At 27.6% G+C, this 19,736-nt stretch overlaps 1 pseudogene; it reads left to right on the forward strand.

Annotated features, from left to right (window-relative positions):
• Positions 1 to 1,570: 1,570 nt before the first annotated feature.
• LOC115708482 (phosphoinositide phospholipase C 4-like) lies at positions 1,571 to 3,939 on the forward strand (annotated as a pseudogene).
• The last annotated feature ends 15,797 nt before the right edge of the window (positions 3,940 to 19,736 follow it).

Genomic DNA, 19,736 nt, shown 5'->3' on the forward strand with positions numbered 1-19,736 from the left:
TTTTGCATATGATAAATCTTCAGTTTAGAAATCATGGAAGCATTATTAGAGTATGTTTGAGATCATAATTAAAAAATTATTTTGTGTTTTTAAAAATAGATGTTTGGCCTTGTTTTTTGAAAATAGTTTTCAAAAAACAAGTTACTTAAAACAAGAATTTTGAAAACAACAAAATGTTGCTTTCTGTTCTAAAAACCAATTAACTTTTGGTTAATATTGTTTTTAAAAAATACTAACCAAACATGACTTGTATTTTAAAAACTTCAAAAACTATTTTTTCTTCTCATTTCTAAAAACAATTTTTTGAAAACAAAGCCAAACATGCACTTAATCTCTCAGAGCTAGTCATACGTACAAATTAATAATACTAAGTTATATTTTGCATAGTCATACGTACAAATTAATAATACTGAGTTATATTTTGCAGTATACAAACTTCCTTACTAGAGTGCTCTTTATCAATTAATTAATGTAGCCTTTGGTTGGAAATAGAAATAAGAAAAAAGTTATGTTTTTTTTTATTAATTTTATATGTAATTTAAATTTTATTTTATTTATATTTTCACTAGTAAACAGGCTACGCTTTGCGTGCGGCAATTAAATTATTATATAAATATTAATTAAATAATAAAATCAACATCAAATAATTTTAAATTTGTTTTTACATATAATTTTTCTTTAAAAAAATATATGTTTATTAAAAAAAATGATAAATCTATATAGAAAACGCTAAAGAATGCAAAAAAAAAAAAATAAATAAAAAATAATAATAATAATATATATCATACAATTTTTTATATAAATAAAAAAAGCACACAATTTTTTTTTTCAATGTACATTATAGTGAAGAAAAAAATAAGAGAATTAAGAAGATAATAAATGGAGGTATTGAAGCTATATTAGCTAAATTTTTTCAAAATTCAAAAGTCTAAAAAATTATGTAAATAAAACACAAAAATCTTTATTACCATTGCTATTGTTGTAACAATATGTATTATGAGATATATTAGATAACAATATTAAAAACTTAGAAGAAAATTATAATAAATAATAATTTATATATAGAGAGAGAGATTTATGAAATTCATATTTTATTTATCATTATTGACAAAAAATAAATAAAATTAAACTATGAATGATGAATTAAAAAAGAAAGTGAATATTATAAAATAACACAATATTATTAAAAAAATATTTTAAAACAGTAAATTGAAATTGTGATGGACTACTCATAGTTTTTAAAATAATACATTTAAATTTTACTTAATATATATAGATAAATTGTAAAAAAACTAATATATATCTTTATATATTAAAAGTGCTTATCTAACGGCATTTCTTAGTTTTCTTGGTTTAACAGAATATACTTTAAAAGTAAAAAGAATATTCTGTTAAATTTAACGATGTTAATAGGTTTGATCTCTCGCTCCCGTTAATAAATAAACCCAATAATTAAACCCAAAAAATTAAACAATTTTTTTTTTAATTAAAAAAAATTATCTTAACCACATATGTCTCTAACAAACCGTAAAATATTTGAGATTTTACGAATAAGTCCTCCATTAACCCTAAGAAAAATAAAAAGAAAAACAGAGTGAATATTCATAGAGATAGAGATGGGGAGCTATAGGATGTGTGTGTGTTTCACCCGAAAGTACAGGATCACGGAGGCAGAGCCACCCTCCGACGTGAAAGATGCCTTTAAGAAGTACTCAGAAGGTGGGAACCACATGAACGCCGACCAGTTACGACAGTTCTTGGTCGAGTACCAAGGAGATGATGCCACCACAGTTCAAGATGCCCAGCAGATGATTGAGCAGATCCATCACCGTCGTCACCACCACCACATTCCTAAGTTCAGAAGACACTCTCTCACTCTTGATGACTTCCACCATTACCTCTTCTCTGTTGACTTCAATCCCCCTCTTATGGATAAGGTCTTTTTACTCTACTCTGTACTTTGATTACTTTTACTCTGTTTTCTTCTTCTATAAGAATTTTGTTCTTGGGTTTTTATTCTTTTGATACTTTTTTTTTTCTGTGTATAGATAAGGGAAAGAGAAAATGACCAAAGGAAAAAAAAGACAAGTTTTGGTTGTTTAAACGGATTATTTTTTTTTTGTTAAAATTATTATCAGGTTCATCATGACATGACGGCTCCTTGTCACATTATTTCATATACACCGGCCATAATTCGTATTTGACTGGAAATCAAATAAGTAGCGATTGCAGCGATGTTTCCATAATTAAGGCACTGCATAAAGGGGTTAGAGTGGTGGAGCTTGATATTTGGCCTAATTCCACTAAAGATGATGTTCATGTTCTTCATGGAAGGTATTTTAAATTGAATTGTTTTACAACTCTTATGTTTATAATTAGACTGTAATGCCATTAATTTGCGTATTATTCACAAACGTAAATATAGGACTTTAACAACACCAGTGGAGCTTATAAAGTGCTTGAAATCCATTAAAGAACATGCTTTTGTAGCTTCTCCATACCCTGTTATCTTAACTCTTGAAGACCATCTTACACCAGATCTCTAAGCTAAAGTAGCTCAGGTGATTATTGTTATTCTTGTCCTAATTTTGTCATACATAGTTGACCAAGTCTTTTTTTTTATTTAACTCTCTGTCTCTATCTCTCTTTTTCGCTTTAGATGGTCTCGGAAACATTTGAGGAGATGTTATTTTGTCCTGAATCCTCTGAAAAGTTAGAGTTCCCTTCACCAAAAGAGATGAAATACAAAATCATTATTTCCACCAAACCTCCGAAGGAGTACCTTCAACCCAAATCTGTTAAAGAAAATGAAGATAGTAGCTCGTTCAAACGGCGAGATTCCAATGAAGATTCACGAAAGACAGATACAACTAAGCCTGCAAATCATGAAGATGAAGAAGAATATACGGTAAATAGGCACCTTCTCAAAAATTGAAGCTTTGAATACTGATATATAAGATGAATGTGTTAAGAAGTTCCATTCACTATTAATTGTTTTTGAATTTTTGTTTCATGAAATTTGTATTTGGGTTTGTAGAGTGATAGTGATGCAAGTGATTCAAGTGGAAACAACAGTAAAAGTAGTAAAAATGACAGAAGAAGAGAATTCAATGGTGACAGTGATGAAAACAACAAGAGTAGTAGTAAAATTGATCGAAGCTTGTCAGGAGAACCACCCGAATACTTGAGTATCATAGCAATGCATTCTGGAAAACCAAAAGGGGGTTTAAAGGAGCAACTTAAAGTTGAGGTTGACAAGGTTACGCGCTTAAGTTTGAACGAACAAAAATTTGAAAAGGCTGCTACACTTCATGCCTCACAAGTAGTTAGGTGGTACACTTTTCCTTTTAAGCTTTTTGTTGTCCTATAATATGGAACTTCTTTAATTCTTTTACTAACTAAAGGGTATTATTGCAATAATCTTGTAAGTTCATAGATTTACACAGAAGAATTTCTTAAGAGTGTATCCAAAGGCTTCTCGAATTGACTCTTCCAACTACAAGCCCTTAATTTGCTGGATGCATGGAGTTCAAATGGTTGCTCTATGCAGGTTAAATTTGATTTATTCTTTTTTTTTTCTATTAATTTTCTTAAATATGTAACAAGGGCTCTTGTTAAGTTGTTTTCTTATCTTTTGGCAGGGATATGGTAAATCTCTGTGGCTTATGCATGGAATGTTTAGAGCCAATGGTAGTTGTGGTTACGTGAAGAAGCCCGAGTTTTTAATGAGCAAGGGACCAGATAATCAAGTTTTTGATCCTAAAGCGAAATTGCCAGTGAAGAAAACTTTGAAGGTGAGAGTTCTTTGTTGTTTATCTTTTTGTTTCTTTTATTATTTATTGATTTATAATTTACATAATAATTTAAAATAAAATAAAAAATAAATTAATACATTTTTTGAAATAAAATTAAAAAATACGTGCCATTGTTGACTCAATTATTTTTTTTTCTAAAAACATAAAGCTACAGACTAATTTCATTAACAATCATCAATATAAAATTTAAACTCTATATTAAAAAATACTTTTTTTTTTTTCTAGAAACATAAAGCTATAGACTAATTTCATTAACAATCATCAATATAAATAGTCAAGTATGAATAAATTAGAACAATTCAAAATCAGAACAAATAAATATTCAAGTATTTTAATAAATTCATAAACAAATAAATAAGAACAATTCAAAATCTCAAATCAAGAAAATTAAAAGTTTAGATTTATAATCTTTACAAATATGAAAAACTTAAATAGATTTATCTACCATTGTTGTTGTCGTTGCTTAGTTACTGAATTCTTAAAGAAAAACCACTAGAACTTATATAAAATTAATATTTACGTGGCTCGCCACGTAACTCTCATCTAGTATATATATATATATATCTATATTCATCTTCTGTCATCTCCATCACATTATCTTGTCTATTTTGATGTACTCTTCTCCCAGTATTTTACCTGCATTAGACATTTTACATGTATAACCGTCCATATTTTTATTAAACTTTTGATACTATTATATTATGATTAAATTTCAAAAATCTTAGTAATTCTTCATATATATACATATATATTATTTTAAAATAAGGTGTATAAAATATGATATTAAAAGAACAGTGTTTTTTCTTTTGCCAAAAAAGGTAAAATAATAGGATTTAGCATGGATACGTAAATTGTAGAAGATATATGTCTAGTATAACAATAGCTAAACAAATCAACCCATCTTTCTTTGTTAGTGCTGTGTAGCTTATAAACGAAATTTGTGACAATATAGTTTCTAAATCTAAAAAAGACAAAAAAAAACATAGCAAATAATTAATAAAACTATCTCAATATTTGAGGAAAAAAAATGAAACTCTAATTTTAGCATGCCATCGAAAAGGTTAAATTATTAGTCACAAAGTAAAAAAAATAAATTATAAAATTAAAAAAAAAAATCTACAAAATTTACTTAATCTGATAAAAATTCCCTTACCAAGAGTATGTTCGGTAAAAGAGCATCAGATAAAGTACATTAACCGCATGATCCAAACCTTATACAATAAGGATTTAAAATAAATTCATAATTGATATATGTTATTACAAGTCATGATTGTATATTAAAATCTCTGATAATAAAAATTAAAGATATATGTATGTGTATCTTTTTGAGGAAAAAAAATACTAAAAATGATTATATAGACATAGAAATATAATTGAAATTGGAGAGTAGCATATGAGAATGAGCCTAGCTATTATTTTTCTTGAATCTCAAGAGCTTATCATAAAAAAAATTATTTTTTCTACATCAAATAATTTATACTAATGAATAAATCATGAATAATTCAAAGTCATTGAGGACAATCAAGTTGTCAACATAACAAAAAAATCCGATGTCTCCAAATATGGAGAAATATTTGATGAGTAATAGAAAGATTAAGAATATATATATGTATATATAAAGAAATAGAAAAATAAGAAGTAGAGAGAATATTAAAAGGGAAATTTTATTTTTTGTCCCAATAAAACTCCCAATATCAAAATTTAGACCCTCTACTAATTTGTACAAGTTAATTCCATTGATTACATGAACTTCCCATTTTACCCAATTTTTTAAAAAATATAAAAAAAATTGTTAAAAACTAAAAAAACTTTCATCTCTCTCTTCCCTCTCTCTTCCTCTCTCTCTTGCCTCTCGTGCACCCCTCTTTCTTTAGAAAAAATTGAAAAAACTTCCCTCTCTCTGTTTCCTCTCTCTTCCCTGTCGAATGTTTATTTCTCGGTGGGCGGTGGTAGAAAACCAGAGCACACCCCAATCACTGAAGAATCTTACACCATTATAATGGATAAGTTGTGTTTTAAGCATTTTGTTAGAGTTTATGTAGTTTGCTTTCGTTATATGTGTCGTATTTGTTGGAACTGGTGTTTTTGGTCTAAAATGGTAGAGATCTTGCAGATCTGGTTTTCTGTTGAAATCTGGGTTTTCCAGATGTTATCGACAGTTTATCGATAGAATATCGATGCTATGTAAATATCCTGCTAAGAAAGGTTAGGGATGACCATTATCAACATGTTCTCGACAGTTTATCGATTAAAAAGCAAATTAACATACATAAGTTATTTGAGAATTTTTTGACATTCGGTCAAAATTGAGAGTAGTTTGACCAATAAAATTTTCTGTGTTGTTAATGTATCGATAGGATGTTGTAGGTGTATTGATAGGATTTCAACACAATGAGAATAATTTTTTCTTTTACTTAAAATGTCGATAATTTGTCGACGGTATGTCAATATTTTGTCGACAATGTGATTTAATTGCTTTTTGTGTGATAATATCGACCTCATATCGACATGATGTCGACATTGTGTTGACAATTTTGTTTGCTAAATAGACGTGATCATATATTTGTAATATCGACAACATGTCGACAGTATGTCGATATGTTGGCGACAATGTGATGTAATTGCTTTCTGTGATTGCTAAGTGTGATATCAACCGAATGTCGGCATCATGTCGATATTGTGTTGAAAATTTTGTGTCGACAAATTTTCAAATAAGTTATGTATGTTAATTTTCTTTTTAATCGATATGATATCAACAAACTGTCGACAACATGTCAATAATGGTCATCCTTGACCTTTCTTAGCAGGATATCGACATAGCATCGATATTCTATCGATAAACTGTCGATAACATCTGGAAATCCCAGATTTTGACAGAAAACTAGATCTGCAAGATCTCTACCATTTCAGACCAAAAAACACTAGTTCCAACAAATACGACACATATAACAAAAGAAAACTACATAAATTCTATCAAAATGCATAAAACATAACTTATCCATTATAATGGTGTAAGATTCTTGAGTGATTAGGGTGTGCTACGGTTTTCCACCACCGCCCACCGAGAAATAAACATTCGACAGGGAAGAGAGAGGAAAGTTTTTTCAATTTTGTCTAGAGAGAGAGAGGTGCACGAGAGAGAGAGAGAGAGAGAGAGAGAGAGAGAGAGAGAGAGAGAGAGAGAGAGAGAGAGAGAGAGAGAGAGAGAGAGAGAGAGAGAGAGAGAGAGAGAGAGAGAGAGAGAGAGAGAGGAAGAGAGAGAGAGAGAGAGAGAGAGAGAGAGAGAGAGAGAGAGAGAGAGAGAGAGAGAGAGAGAGAGAGAGAGAGAGAGAGAGAGAGAGAGAGAGAGAGAGAGAGAGAGAGAAGTTTTTTTATTTTTAATAATTTTTTTCTTTTTTTTTTTAAAAAAAAAGAGTAAAATAGGGAGTTCATGTAATCAATGGAATTAATTTGTACAAATTAGTGGAGGGTCTAAATTTAGATATTGAGGGTTTTATTAGGGGCCAAAAGTGAAAGTTCCCTATTAAAAATACCAATTGAAAATTAAGGTATAACTGATACCGATTGATGTTAATGTTATTGCTCATTATTCGTCGACGTGCATGCATCAAGAATTAATAGTTACTTAAACTTTATACAAACAAAACAAAAAATAGAAAAAAAGATAAATGAGATTATAAATAGATGGAAAATATGCATTATAAAGAACAAAAGAAAAAAAAATAGGTAAAAAAGAAGAAGAAGAAGAAAGACTTGATATGATATATATGTAAAATAATATATTTATAAATATATATATAAATAGATTTTAAAAAAAATACGCTGAAAGAGAGATGTTATTTATATTTTAAAAATTGGAGATAGTTTAGGGTTACATATTTAATTTTTTTTTAAAAAATTATGTGTATAGAAAATAGAAATTTATTATTTAAATTTATAAACCTAATAAAAAAATTAAAAAGTAAGAGAATTAAGGATAGAGGAGAAAAATAATTTTAGAATGATTTTAGAATGACATGTTACCGCCTCATATTTCTCCTTTATATATATAGATTTTTGTTAATATTCTTATATTTACATGGTGTTATAAAAATAAAAATGAGAATTGCATATTGAAATTTTAAAAAAAAATTGTGCGCGTGTGTGTTTTGTCTTATACTACTTATATGTGAGTGAGTTGTAAGATTTTTATTAAACTTATAGCTACCAAAACATAACCCATAGAATTTTGGTAATTGAAGTTCATGAAATATATAAACAATATAAGTAACAAAAGAAATGATAATTGAACAGAATAAGTATGTGTTAATTTTGTTGGAACTGTGACAATAATAGTTGAATAACTATGCTTTTTTTGGTTGATGTTACGAAATTTATGAACACTACGCAAGTATACGCAGTCAAGTAGTAAGCTCACGCAAGTGAAGTCGAACCACAGGGAATTGGATTAATTACCACTAAATTATACTTATGATTCTATTTGCCAAATCAATACTTTTTACGAATTCAGTAAAATAATTCAGAAACTTAAAATAACAAGTGAATATTAATCAAGATGAGAGAATAGGGAGGAGAATCCTGTTGTTAGTTTACCAATCGTTAATGCCTAATTGCTATCCTTTTCTTGAAGTGAATGACAGATTATAAATTAACATAACTCTTTTCAGATCTTTTAGGTTCTAAATCACATGTTCTCTAATTAATCTCTTAATTAAACTAACATGAAATCAACATTAAGCAATAATCTAAATATCAAAAAGGCTATGCAAATACTTTCGTTTCACATCAAAACGTAGATTATCTAATTTTAGCATTCTCAATTTTCACTTTTCAGATTTCGAATTGAGATCATAAAACATGTAAAAGGTGATCAATCTTACACATGGAATTAAACACAAATATAGATAATTTCACAATCAAGATGGAGGAATGGCAATTATTTATTAACTAGGCAAAAACTTTAAGCAACATTCATCATCCTCCCTATATGGCAAATTTAGCTCATAACAATAATAAAAACATCCATAATTAATTCTGAAACAAAACTAGACATAAAAGATAGATAGAGGGTAAAAGAAAGAAACTGGATGGTGATATCGCTCCGAGTCTTCAAGATCGCTTTCTCTCCTCTTTCATTCACTTTTCAGGTCTGTTCTTGCTTACTTTGACCTTCTGAATCGTGTTCCTTATATAGGAATGAAAGATGTGCCTCCAATTGGGAAAAATCTGAATTAGGTCAAAAACTACATTTCTGTACCTAGTCGCGACCAACTTAAAGGCTGGTCACGACTACAGGCAAATCTTGAAATACCGAGGTTCTGCCAAAACTCCAAGTCGCGACCGTGGTCGGGACCAAAGAAAAGGGTCGCGACCAAAGTCTATGGAAGTCGCGACTACTGACATCCAAAGAGCAAATTTTTCCGATTTTTCACCAGTCTGTCTCGTCTTTTCATCAATTGACTGACTTTGAACTTTGATACCCCAGGAACCTGAAACAAGGAAAATCAAGCGTAAAACCGCTCCAAAAGACACCAATAACCGAGAAAATGCTTACTTATTATACCCGTAACATAGGCTAATTATAACCTAACAAAATTCCCCCAAATTAGATTCTTACTCGCCCTCGAGTGAGATAAAGACAATAATAATAATAAAAAAAACTAACTCTGCTATCAGATAATCACTATACTGCTGCCTCATGCTCTGCTTTCTTCCTTGCACAAACTAGAATTTCAATCCTACCAACTCTAACAATTAATTTAGATGCTCAATTCATAACACTAGGCATAACCACAAGATATATTCACAAATGAAACAATGTTATAAAAGTTTTACTCTTTCCAACTGTTCCACAGCCCGATAGCTCATAAGCTTGCATGCTTACCTCTCTCCACTAATGCTGACAACAACCTTTCAGAATCAATAGGTCTTTTCGAGGTTTAGAACATATGGCTTAGATATTCAAAAATTGAAAAACAGTTTTGGCTCAGGATATCATAAGCACAGAAACAGAACCCACACGCTTCTTGCTTTTTCAAATAACCCCATAGTGTTCCCACATTCACCAAGATTGAGAAAAGATACATATTTTTTTTTTTCCTAACATCACATAATTTTTTCTTTGAATGATTCTTTTCAAACACAACTCTCTTTCTATTATGATTTGTAGAATTTCTTTCTTCTTTTTTTTTTCAGTGACATTAAGTTACACATTTTTTTTTCTTCTTTCTCAACCTTGCAAGTTCTTCTTCCCTCTATTTTTTCTCACACTAAAAATTTTCGCTCCCCCAAACTAATTATATAGCTTATGATATTATATTTTATTATTTTACTTTTATTAAATTATAAGATTAGAAAATGATATTGAAAATATTATTTTTCAAATCATTTATCTTATTTGATATTTAATTTAATTTGATAAAATAATTCAAACGAACCTAGATATTTTCAATTAGTTTTCATTTTTGAATTTTAAATTTTGATGAGATTTTTAAGGTTGGTTTTAACAACCCTAAATTTTCAAAATTTAGTTGGTTAGTTTAAAATAATAATTTAATTATATTAATATTTTATTTCACAATCTGTTACATTGACATTGTTTGTTTATTTATATTGTTTATTCAATTTTTTTTTAACAAACCTATTATTTATTTGATCTAAATTGCTATGATTAACTTGTTGACAGATCCAATGATCTGATTTTAATCATAATCCAATTGTCAATAGATCCTATAAATAATTTGTAACAGGTAAATTTTGTACTTCTTTCATCTGTGTAAACCTAGTAACATGATAGGACCCATCCAAATCATTTGACCTGTGTGAGCCTATATGTTTGCTTTTGGACTTAGATGCATATAGGAAGCCCATTTAAGTTTTAAGTAATTAAATGAACTAGGTTGCTAAAATAAAATTTCACTTAAGTAATTTTATTTAGGCCCAATTAGAATTGAGCTTATTCAATGAATAACAATTGCTTATTTAATGGTCAAATTCCTCTCCTTTGGGCCTTGTGTGAGAGTTAGGAGGCCAATAGTAGTGGGTACGACATACTGAACCCAACCCTCCCTCACATGAACCACCCCAATTGTCAAGAGTCATTTGCCTTATTTAAATAATTGTATTAGGTTAATTATATTAGTCTAACCTAATTAAAATTGAATTAGCAACATAATTAGCTTAAAAATATATAAAATTTATTTTTCATTGAATATTTTAAAGTTAATTTTAGAAAAACACTTAGTTAATGAGATATATTCTAGATAGTTATTTTTAGTGACTAATTATATTTTCTAATATTTAAATAGGAAAATATTTTAAGTTGAAAATTAACTATTTATTAATTAATTTCGGATCAAATTAATTAAGAATATTTTTCCTAGTATTAAATTAGAATTAATAATTAAGTTTATTTTATACTTGATTATTTAATTCTTGTATTTAAAACATTTAATTAAATCGAAAATTTAATATTTAACTTGATTTTATTCTTGATACTTAAATATTTGTTTTTCAAATTATTTAATTAAATAGAAAAATTATTTTAAGTTGGAAATTTTAATTTCAGAACAACTTAAATTTGAATAATTTTCAAAATATATTTTATTTTATTAATCTTTTAATAAATTCGATTTTTTTTAATGGAGAAAATTTTGAATATTTTGAAAAATAGATTAAAGTTGAAAATTAATTATTTTAATAAATTTAGATCAACTTAAATCATTAAATTTTTCATTAATGATTAACTAAAATAAATAGACTAAAATATAATATATTATAATTAGAAAATAAAGTAATTAGTTAGTGAAAGTTTAGATAGTTATTTTTTATTTGCTTGAAGTATTTTTCTAGTTACATTTAATTAAATAGAAAATTAATATTTAAGTTGATTTTAATCATGATACTTAAATATTTGATAATTTTCTTAATATTTAATTAAACAGGAAAACTATATTTATGTTGAAAATTAAGTTATTAATTAATTTTGGACCAACATAAATTAGAATAATTTTTCAAGGATGTATTTTATGCCATTTCAAAAATGTATTTATTTTTTAACTACGTTGGATTTCGAATTTGAATATATATATAAAAAAAATTAAATTTTGAGTTGAAAATTATTTTTAATTAATTTTGGATCAACCTAAATTGAATAATTTTCTAAATATTTATTGAGAATTATTACTAAGATGGAAAATAATTTTATTTATTTTAAGATCTATCTAAGTATAATTTTATAAATATTAAATTAAAATTTATATTTAGAATTTTATTCTAAATTAGAAATTTTAATTAGATAAATATATATTTAAAATAAATATTAGATGAAAATACACTTTAAATAATGAGCTTTATTATAAGGACATTCGATCTCCATTGTTGGTGCTACATAGTTCTTGTTTTAGTGAGTAATCTCCGTAGATCTCGAAAGATAAGTATTATTTATAAGTGTTTTATTTTTCGTATGGATCACCCTAATAGTGGCGACTATTAGTAAGACTTACAAAAGTATGAAACAATGGTGGAAGCTCATAAGATAAAAAGGCCTTGACTCTCGCCTAAACGGGACAACGCTGGTTCACATGATTTATTTCATGTTTATATTTAATGTGTAAATTCTATTAAGTCCAGAACATATATATGTTGGGTTTTATGCCTTAAATAAAACTCATTTTAATATAATCAGATTTACTTATTAATATAGATCAGAAATAACATTTAATGTTGCATGGTTCACATGATTTATTTCATGATTATATGTACACAATGTATAAATTCATCTGAAACCCTTTTCACATACCTGATCCTGTTTATTGTCCTGTCAACACATTGGAAAGTAAACATGACTATGTGAATAAAGTTTTCTAGATTTATCAGACATAGGGTTTTACTGATATGATAATCTACAACAGAGTTTACTTGCATTTGGAGAAGTGCTATGTTCTTTCGAGAGCATTGGTTAAAGTAAAGCTCAGGTTGGATGCATGGAGTATGCATCGGAAGGGACCGATATTGAACTTTGACTTAGATTTATTAAACTTACCGTAATATCTATTCAAGTCAATATCGCCTAGTTTATCCTAGATCAAATGATCTTAATCCAGTTATGATTAGGCTCAATCTCAAGAGGCTATTCGTGTTCTTTGATTTGTTAGTTAAGCCTACTTTTAGGTTAGGGTGATACGTACATTTTGGGAACACGGTAGTGCAATTGAGTGGGAGCGCTACCATAAACATGGAATCTATAGCTTCTATCTGGAGAATAGTAAGTAAAGGATGATCTCCTTCGAGCTTGACCAAACGAAAAATAAATGGTGGAGATCTCATTTCACATAAGGTGAAATATCATTTATACGGGGTTAAGTGTTTTAAGGATTAAATACATTGTAGGGTGTAACGGTAATCTAATCCCTTTACAGTGTAGATCATTCATATAGAGGATCATTGATCAAATTAGGATTCTAACAATGGATAACTAATAATGTGTCTATATGGTGGAACATATAGAGCATTCTATATACTGAGAGTTCAATTCTAAGTTCTATGCGTGGATTCAACGAAGAATTAATAAGTTAGTGAATTTTAGTAATAAATTCTTGATCTACTTATAAGAAGCTCGGTTATATAGACCCTAGTCCCCCCACTAATTGAGATAATATTGCTTGTAAGATTCATGTAATTGGTTTTGATTAATCAATTATAATTCTCAATTTAGACTATGTCTATTTGTGAATTTTTCACTAAGTAAGGGCGAAATTGTAAAGAAAGAGTTTTAGGGGTATATTTGTTAATTATGATACTTTGTATGGTTCAATTAATAAATATGATAAATGACAATATTATTTAATAATTATTTATAGTTATTAAATAGTTAGAATTGGCATTTAAATGGTTGAATTTGAAAATTGGCGTTTTTGAGAAAATCAGATGCAGAAAAGATAAAACTGCAAAATTGCAAAAAGTGAGGCCCAAATCCACTTTGTATGGCCGGCCACTTTTGTAGGGTTTTCCCTCTGATATTTTCATTATTTTAATGCCAAATAATTCAAACCTAACCCTAGTGGAATGCTATAAATAGATAGTGAAGGCTTCAGGAAATTTACATTTAAATTTTCTACTTTTTCCTTTAGAGAAAAACCTGAGCCTTTCTCTCTCCCTATCTTTAGCCGCCACTTCTTCTCTCTCTTCCCTCTTGAATTTCGAAATTCTTAGTGTTAGAGTAGTGCCCACACACAGCAAGTGATACCTCAATCATAGTGAGGAAGATCGTGAAGAAAGACTTTAAGCAAAAAGGAGTTTCAGCACTAAACAATCAGAGAAAGAGATCCAGGTTCAGATATTGATAATGCTCTGCTACAGAAAGGAATCAAGGGCTAGATATTTGAACGGAATGAGTCATATTATTTCGCTGCACCCAATGTAAGGTTTCCTAAACTCTATATGTGTTTATTTCATCGTTTTAGAAAGTTCATATTTAGGGTGTTAATCAACATACTTGTGAGTAGATCTAAGATCCTGGTAAAATAATTTCCAACAATTGGCCTCATAGCCATGGTTATTGATTTTCTTGCAAGAAATTTGGACTTTAAAACGATTGTTTGTTATTTGGATGGTATCATGTTGTATTGAGTGTTATATGATGATTGATTGATGTTTGTGAATTTTCGTGAAAAATAATTAAATATCTGTTTCTAAAATTATTTTTATTGGATAGTATGGAAAAAATTAAGCAAGTTACTTTTTTACAAAACTCAATTTCGATTTAATTTGAATTAGTTATGATTTTTTGAAGTTTCGGAAAAATTTCAGGATTGAGCAACAAAGTTGCCCGCGCGCGGAAATCATGCTGATTGCCCGTCCGTACAGCTTGTAATTTTTTTTTCGTTTTTCTTCATTTTTTCATGCTTTTTCATGGAATTAACTTCCGATTTTTTGTGTAGTTCTGTATTTATACATTTACTATTCCTAATTCAATTCTAATTATCATAATTAATTTATTTAATATTTTTTAAATTTAATTCATGATATTAGTGTAATTTGAATTTGAAAAATAGTAAATATCTATCTTTTTGCTTAATTATCTATCTTATTTTTAAATTTGATTATATCTTATCTTATTTTTAAATTTAAGGTCAGATATTAAATTTTTTAAATTAAATTTTTATTAAATAATTTGGCCTTATTTAAATTTAAAATAAGATAACTATAATCATGTAATTTTAAATAGATGTAAGATATTTTGCTAACTTTTAAATTTTGTTATTTTATTTATTTAAATTACATTTAAAATCTGAAAAAGATATTCATTTATCTTTTTCATTTTTTATTTAATTTTTATTTATAAAATAACATTAAATATTTAAAAGTAGTTAGCAAATTTTGAAATGATATTTAGGTTGGTTGAAACCTAATTTTTCAAAATTGTAGGTTTAATTTTAATTTTTTTTTAATTTAAATTTCGAAATTTTTTTAAATTTTTTTTAAATTTTCGAAATATAAATTATTTATTTATTTAATTAATTATTTTTTGAAATTATTTATTTAAAATTAAATAAATCCTACATCCAACTATCCAGCTGACCTTGTTGCAGGAGTATATGTTTTAGCTTGTTTGTAAGTTTTCAAAACCTATTATTGCTTGATTGCAAAATGCCATGGTTAACTTTTTGCCAGATCTAATGATCTGATGGCTCCCTTGGTCAAGTCAATAATTTATAACAGGTATATTTACAATCTTCTTTCATCTGTGTATGACCTAGCAACATGATAGGACCCATCCAAAGTGTGCCTGTGTGAGCCTATGTGTTTAATTTAATTATAGATGCATATAGGTTGTTGTTGCTAAATAATAACAGCTGTTCATTTTAAGGTTAAATTCCTCTCTTTTGGGCCTTGTGTGAGAGTTGGGAGCCATAGAAGTGGGTACGACATACAGAACCCAGCACCCCTTCACATAAACCACCCCAATTGTGAAGGCCCATTTGCCTGATTTGAATAACTGTACTAGGTTAATTAAACTAGTTTAACCTAATAAAATTGATTAGCAACATAATTAATTTCATTTATTTTGAAATTAATTTAAGAAAACCATAGTTTAAAGAATTTTTTTATTCTAAGCTAAACTATATGTTGTGACGCCCCGATATTTTGCCTTATTTTACAAAAAAATACTATTTTCATGCATAATTTGAAAAGATAAAAAAAAAAATAATTTAAATACAACAGTGGATTTTAAAAATCAAAATGCAATAGAGAAGGATCCTTCATTTGTAAAACAAGATACAGTAAGTAAATAATTTTAAATAATGCATTTCCCCTGTGTTAGATAAGATTTATCAACTGCTTAAAATAAAACTAAGGCACCACCGGCGTTCTAGATCGTTTGCCCGTCCGTAGCCGCTCACAGTATACGTACCAGATCTGACCCTGCTCACTATACATACTTCCCTGTCTAATACCTGTAGGGGGAAAGTAAGGGGGGTGAGCTAAAAGCTCAGTAAGGAAATGCTTATCATACAATACCATATAATATCACACATACCATTAATGTATTTATTAAGTTTTAGCAATATCATACACCTTATTTTATAGCCATAACCAAATAACTGTATACATAGAAACCTTTATCGTATAGGTCCATAATAATTGTTCACACCATACATATATACAGAGATCATAACTCCAATATCATATTCATAACATAATCATATCAATACTATAAATAATAATGTAATTACCATAACATTGGCATATCATAGCCATTGCTTACATAACCCGGGCCTAGCCTGACCCTACAGTATCCTGGGCCTAATCTGCCCATAAAATAACCTGGGCTTATGCAGCCCTACCATTGTTATAAGATAGGGTATCTCTATATTCAACAGTAACATCACTGTATCATACCCACCATAACAATCTCATACACGACTCAGTAAAATGTAGGGTAGGGTATCTCTACATTCAACGACCTTATCCCGTATCATACCCCACCATGGTCCCTCACTTTACCTGAGACGTTAGCATACAACATATAACATACAACATACACCATACACCATACACCATACACCATATAACATACAATACACATCATACAACATACAACATTATACAAGTCATAACAACCATAATTTATATATCAATTTACGAACATTGTGTCCATACCACACATTCTCAGTACCATATATAGACTTATAATAACAAATCATAACTCATATTTCTTTTTTGAATAATCATAACTCATATTTCAGTACACAAAGAATCCAAATTTATGCAGATAAACACATATAAAACTATCTAATTTTCTTTTTTTCAAATCCCGCTGCTTAAGACTTGTTATCTCGTCACTACTACCTATAACAACACATGGGTCAAGGCCCTAACATTAAAATTCGTACTCTTACAATACAGCGGAAAGATCCCTATTTTTGACCAACAACTACACTAATTCAGTAAAAGTTGTCTTCATAAAAATTATAGAAAATTACATTATCTTTTCAATGATACAAAGATCACTAAAAATGGATTAAAATTGAGAGAGTTATCATAGTTTTACCGAAACAATTTTTTAGAAACCCTAAAGCAAACGAACTTTAGACTACAACAACAAAACAATAATTTTCGACTAAGGAAAACTCCAAATTAGAGAAAACTCTCTGAAGGGAAAATGTAGATAACTTTCTAAGCTTTAAAATGATATATAGATTATTAAAAACGGGCTAGAATTGAAAAAGATATTCCAATTTTACTGAGACAACTTTTTCAGGAAATATGAGAAAAATAATTCACGACAAACTGTATACAAATACTGATTTTGGACATTGAAAGATTCCGAATTTGTAAGAGGTTTCTTCATAAAACATTTAGAACATTGAATTATCTTTTAAACGGTACCAAGATCGCTAGAATCGGATCATTATTCAGAGAGATATTCAGATTTTACTGAGACAACTTATATAAAAAATATGAAAAACGATTTACAATAAACAGCGTAGAAATACTAATTTTTGACATAGATAAATTTCGATTCAGTAAAACCTTTCTTCATAAGAATTATGGAAAATTTAATAAGCTTTCTATAGACACCAAGATTGCGAGAATCGGATGAGTATTTAAAGAGATATGATAGTTTTACTGAGACATGTTTCATTCTGAAAAATAAGAAAAGGAGACCTACGAATATTCTCCTATTGTGATCAATAAATTAGTAAATGTAGAGTTTCTTACCTCAAATACATCAAGCTGCTTGGATCGATAGACATAAGATGATGGTGATCAAAGATGAGAGTGAAGAGAGGTATAGATTTGGCTAAGGATGTAATGGAAAGATGACTTGAAAATTTTAGGGTTAGTCTTGCTCATGGGAAGAAAAGAACGATATAATTTTAGGGTTGAAGGAAACTTATATTATCTGACTCTTATTAGGTTTAGTTTTATGAATAATTATAATAATAACATAATAACAATAATAATATGATAAATTATTAAATAAACCAAATATCTAACTTTTAAATTTAAATTGTAAGCTCTCAATCTCGTAACTTTAGGGCTTAATTTTGACCTAGAAAAATTACGAATTATGATATAGCTATTTCTACAAAATTTATAGATCTTTGAATTATCTTTCCAACGCCACTGGAATCACCTCAATCGGAGTTATAAAACTCTAGATATGGTCGTTTTAGTAAAATAGATTCTAAACTTGTGAATTTCTCTAAACTTACGAATTTTCTAACATTAATGAAATAATATTATTATTTAATACCACTTATACAATTAATCAAATCTAATAAATATATTATAAAAATCCTAATGGATTTTCATATCGGGCTTTAATTAAACGATTATCTACTTATAAAAATATCATAATATTTTATTTTCATAGTTAATACAACTTTAACTTTCTTTAGAAAATTGGTACAACTACTCTAAGCAATAATCTCTACTCGCTAACAACACAAATAAATGAGATTATTATCCTCCCACTATTAATATCCCAAGAAAAATTAAATACTATTTTAATTTGGATATTACATATGTATTTTCTTGTATTTAATTAAATATAGAATTATAACCATCTAGATACTTTCTCAAGCTTAATTTAAATTTTTCATTAAATATTCCTATTTAAGTTGATATTTAGTTATCTACAACTAACAAACTTAAATCTGAATATCTTTTGGATTTAAAATTTCAAAATTAAGTTGAGGAATTTTAGGCATTGATTATTAAGATTCTTTAGATTTTTTTTTAAGTTAATATTCAAAAAGATTCTTTAAATTTCAAAATATTTTTTTTTAAGTTAATATCTTTTCGAATATTAACTTAAAATGGAATATTTTAGATATTTTTTAAGTTAATATCTTTTCGAATATTAACTTAAAATGGAATATTTTCAAATTAAGTGGTTACAACTTAATTTTTTATATTTAATTAAATTTAAATTTGAAAAAATATTTAAGTTCTAGATTTTTTCTAATACAACTTAAATTAGATATTTTTTTTTCAAATTTTGAGGATAAGATACTTAGTCAAACAAGATATTTTCTAGATAGTTATTTCTAGACTACTTATTATTTCTAATATTAAATAGGAAAATATTATACATTGTGAAATTAATTATTTATATAATTAATTTTGATACAATTTATTTTAAGTATATTTTTCCTAGTATTAAACTAGAGATTAATAGTTAAGCCTTCTCTACACTTAATTATTTATTTCTTGAATTTAATACATTTAATTAATTTAAAAATTAAATATCTAAGTTGATTTTCATCATGATACTTAAATATTTCTTTTTCATGACACTTAATCACATAGAAAATTATTTTTAGTTGAAATTTATTTTTTCAACTAAATTTAAATAATTTTCAAAATATATTTTTTCTTTATTTTATTAATCAAATTTCAAAATTGCAT

The sequence above is a fragment of the Cannabis sativa genome, chromosome 9 (assembly GCF_029168945.1).
Source record: "Cannabis sativa cultivar Pink pepper isolate KNU-18-1 chromosome 9, ASM2916894v1, whole genome shotgun sequence".
Classification (NCBI taxonomy): domain Eukaryota; kingdom Viridiplantae; phylum Streptophyta; class Magnoliopsida; order Rosales; family Cannabaceae; genus Cannabis; species Cannabis sativa.